The sequence below is a fragment of the Meleagris gallopavo genome, chromosome 1 (assembly GCF_000146605.3).
Source record: "Meleagris gallopavo isolate NT-WF06-2002-E0010 breed Aviagen turkey brand Nicholas breeding stock chromosome 1, Turkey_5.1, whole genome shotgun sequence".
NCBI classification, from domain to species: Eukaryota; Metazoa; Chordata; class Aves; order Galliformes; family Phasianidae; genus Meleagris; species Meleagris gallopavo.
In genome coordinates this window covers 96,165,753-96,169,693 of record NC_015011.2, presented here as the reverse complement: position 1 = coordinate 96,169,693, position 3,941 = coordinate 96,165,753, and the positions used below count along the sequence as shown (strand labels likewise).

At 42.1% G+C, this 3,941-nt stretch overlaps 1 protein-coding gene across 1 annotated transcript in view; it reads left to right on the top strand.

Annotated features, from left to right (window-relative positions):
• The first annotated feature begins 3,333 nt into the window (after positions 1 to 3,333).
• Positions 3,334 to 3,941, top strand: part of NRIP1 (nuclear receptor interacting protein 1) — a 93,198-nt gene continuing 92,590 nt past the window's right edge. Inside the window, exon 1 of the mRNA XM_031556621.1 lies at positions 3,334 to 3,351. The gene's annotated coding sequence lies outside the window, so the exon portion shown is untranslated. The remainder of the gene's footprint in view (positions 3,352 to 3,941) is intronic.

Here is a 3,941-nt window from a genome sequence, read left to right as displayed (position 1 = left end):
ATAATTGCCTCTGCTTATTACAACTGAGTCATTCAGAAGAGCATGCACAACAAATGTCCACGGTATTCAGAAGGTGCACAAAGTCTAACATTTGTTGTTTGTACTTTTTAATAGTTAATGTAACCCTGTCAAGCTGGGTGGTGGGCTTTTGGCGGGGAGAGTGGGAGGAACCCCACGCCACGCTTTAAAGCTTCACTAACAAAGAACTTTACTCAAGGAGGAGACGTTAATAAGTAATGAAACAAAGGCTCTGTTATAGAGATTAAATGTGCATGTGTCCAAGTACAAAGTTCGTGTGGCAAAGTGCAGCTGTTGCTCTGCTCATGGCCCTCCACAGCCTCCAGACCTTGGGTTCAGAGTCTGCCTGCCTTCCTGCCACAGGGCTGGCTGGGGCACGGCCCGGACGAAGTTCGAAGTTCAGTGTCTGGAGGCCTGCTGGCTCTGTCTGCTCACTGTCTGGCACCGCCGAGATGAGCAACCGTTGTTTTAAGATTATAAGCACAGTCAACAAAAACTTCCCGTTCTTGTTCAGATGTGTCAGATTTCATTAAAGAAGGAACATTTTGGGAAGGAGTGGCCGAATTGTTTAAAAATAATATGCTGTACAATAGACTGACCTAAACTAAATCCACCGAAGGAACGTTACTAGAATGAGGCATACAGGAAAAAGTATGTTTTCATTCTTCTTCCTCCCGAGATTTCTTTACATGAGATAAACTGAAGCAAAATATCTAAATTCTTCATACATAAAGAGACAAAGCTAAACTCTTTTAAAAAGTTTTACTTTATTTAAATTTAAAAAGGGAATCAGTGGATCCATGGGTTTCCTTCACGTCACAGTAACTGTGTTGCACTCCTTGAGATTGAAGAGAACATGGTATATCCAGAGGTACTCTGCTTTCAAATCCCCGTATTTTTTTCCTTCTCCAAAGCCTTTTGGTGGAGCTAACCCAACTTTCTCATTCAGAAGGACTAGATAGGCCTACTTACAAAACACACCTGTGCAGTTTTTTTTTCAGAGATCATAGAATGCCTTGGGTTGGAAGGGATCTCAGCCCCAGCCCCTGCCATGGGCAGGGCTACCCCCACCAGCTGAGCTGCCCAGGGCCCCATCCAACCTGGCCTTGAGTGCCTGCAGGGATGGGGCACCAAAGCTTCTCTGGGCAGCTGTGCCAGCGCCTCATCACCCTCTAAGAAAGAATTTTGAGTAAAGAATTTTCTCTGAAGATCTAATCTGAACCTTTCCTCCTTTGGTTTAAAACCATTCCCCCTTGTCCTATCACTACTGATGCATGTAAAAAAATTGATTTCTCCCCTGTTTATAATCTCCCTTTAAATACTGGAAGGCTGCAATGAGGTCTCCCCGGAGCCTTCTCTTCTCCAGGCTGAGCAAGTCCAACTCCCTCAGCCTGACTCTGTAAGAGAGGAGAGGTTTTCAATTAGCTGTGGTCATATCAAAGGCTCTTCTACTCAAGCACATTCTGAATGAGAACAGAAACCTCAGCACTGACACCTGAGAGCAAAGGTTGACCCAAATACTCATGAAGGAATTTATATTTCAGGAAATGCTGTAGCTGTATTGCAGATGGAGAAAAGTCTTCTGTCTGCTGACATATCCTTTCTCAAGGAAAGGATATGAAACCATGGGTGGTAAACCATGTCATCAGTGCTCAGTGTCCATGGCATGCTGTAGGCCTGAGCAGACCGATGCTGTCTCACTGCCCTCAAAGGAACATGGATATTCAGAAAGCTTTCTCTGACAGTGGAGGTTAGCCCTGCTTATATCATAGTTTCTCTGTTGAGAAACACAATCTGTTGAGAGCCACAATCAAAACCAGCACAGGAGGAAGCACCAGAGAAGCCAGAAACATTATTTTTGCACTAAAAAACTTACATTTAGATAGTAAGAAGTTTTTCTTTTCCTGCAAATGTTCAGAAGTCTATCAAATGCCACAGGACAGAGGATCCTTCCTCTGATGAGATATTCCTAACTTCTATTATTACTCCAGATCTAACTTTCCTCTTTCAAGCAATTAATTGAGGTTAATCAGAGACAAAACATCTGATGATGATTAGGACCCCATGGCGCTACAGATAACACTCCAGACTGAGTGTTGCAAGGTTTCAGATGGGCATATGAGCTTAGTGGTGATATTACCACCTTTTCTGGACATTTCTCCAACATTTGGCAGTATTTTTGTCAAGGAAGGATATGCAGAAAGAGAAACAAAAGGAACTGTACCTCTGCTGTTCTGTTCCTATCCCAGGATAAGGAAACTTAGTGTTTGTTTTTTTTCCTATTACTTTGTTGTCTCCATACAACAACTATAGTGAACAAATTGAGATCTGAGACTCATAGTAAGTAGGGACTCTTGTACATACCTGTAATTAGTTTGGTCTGCACTGATACATACCTTTGACATAGCAGCACCTGTGAATAATGATTTCTGTGACTGCTACTGCCAAATTTTCACCCTATTCCATTTGTCATATCTTTGGCATCTCTTTGCTAGACTTATTATACCTGGCCTTGAAATCTCTGTTTACTAAGAAACTCTGACTAGTGTCACTACTCTCCCCAGCATTATAAATCACTGCAAACATTAAAGATGAGGAGAAGATGGTGAAATTAACAGGCGTAAAGCACGTATATTGTTCACTGCACTATTAGAAGTCCTTTAGTTGACACTGTTCTGCTAGATGGTAACTGCAAATTTGATCCTTGGCTTGCCTCTTCCTAAAAGATGGCCTATCAAGCTATTACCTACTGTGGAGTGAGTTTCTTTCATTTTTTTTTCTCTTGGCATTGGCCACATTTTATTAAAAATAAGGGAAGGCATAATGGGAGGATGAGAAGAGTTTGTATAGCCCTCCATTTAGTAAGGCTGCATTGACTAGGGCGGTAGGCTGAAATTTAGGTACATAGTCCAAATCGGGCAAAGTAGAAACTTAGAGCAGGTTTGCAAGGTAGCAACTATGCTGGTTGTTGGCTCTGCTGAAGTAGATGGGTGAATGTTTGTGCTTCCTCCTCCCACCACACCAACTCCTAGTTTTCATGACAGTGCTCATGTCAGTTGGTCTGAAAGAAAGGCTTGAGTTCGAGGTATAATAATACAGAGGGAAATGATTTGCTGCTTGTTTGGTTTAGTTTGGTTAGATTTTTTTTTTTTGCCTAGTTCTATCTGCTTTTGTTTAAAATTGTTTATTTACCTTCTCAGCAGGCAAGTAGTTTGAGAATCATTCCACCTGCTGCTGATCTGAACCAGGAACCAGACCCTGGAATAGGACTGTGTGCTGGTACTGGTTGGCTGCAGATCTACTGAGATCTTAGCACAGACAGAGAGCTAGTAGGTAAGTAGAAATCAGAATTTATTCAAGGGACTGAAGCTCTTAATGGAGAGGAATACTTTTACCACTTGCACATCTCCAAAGAAAAACATTCCATGTAATGGTGTGTGCGTGCAAATATGATTTGATTTTTTTTCTGTTTTGAAACTTAGTTGCAGTAAGAACATATGCCTGTCAATTGCTTTATTTTCAGTTTAGACACCCTCTTGCCCCTTTCTTACCCCTTCAAATAAGACTATCGGAAAAGCCCTCCTTTGGCTTAGCTTCCCTCTTCTCATTTAAATTCAGATGCCTTAACAAAATAAAGAGGAATTTCCTTTGGCATGAATGCTGGTAGAAAACAAACAAGATTATTGCAAAATAGGATTGGCACAACTGCCCTTGGGGTGCCATGTTCTATTTGTTTCAAATTTGTTGTTGCTCCTGTTCTTGCTCTCCTCTTCAGAAATATTCCTTTCTGCATGTCTTCTGCTATCAATCTTGTCTGCGCTCCACGCTGGCGTGGTGGAGCAAGAGGGCTTGTCTGCAGCTGAAGTTTTACTGCTTTATTTTGCTGGCATAGTGAAGGCAAACCCTCCCTCCCCCCCCCCCCC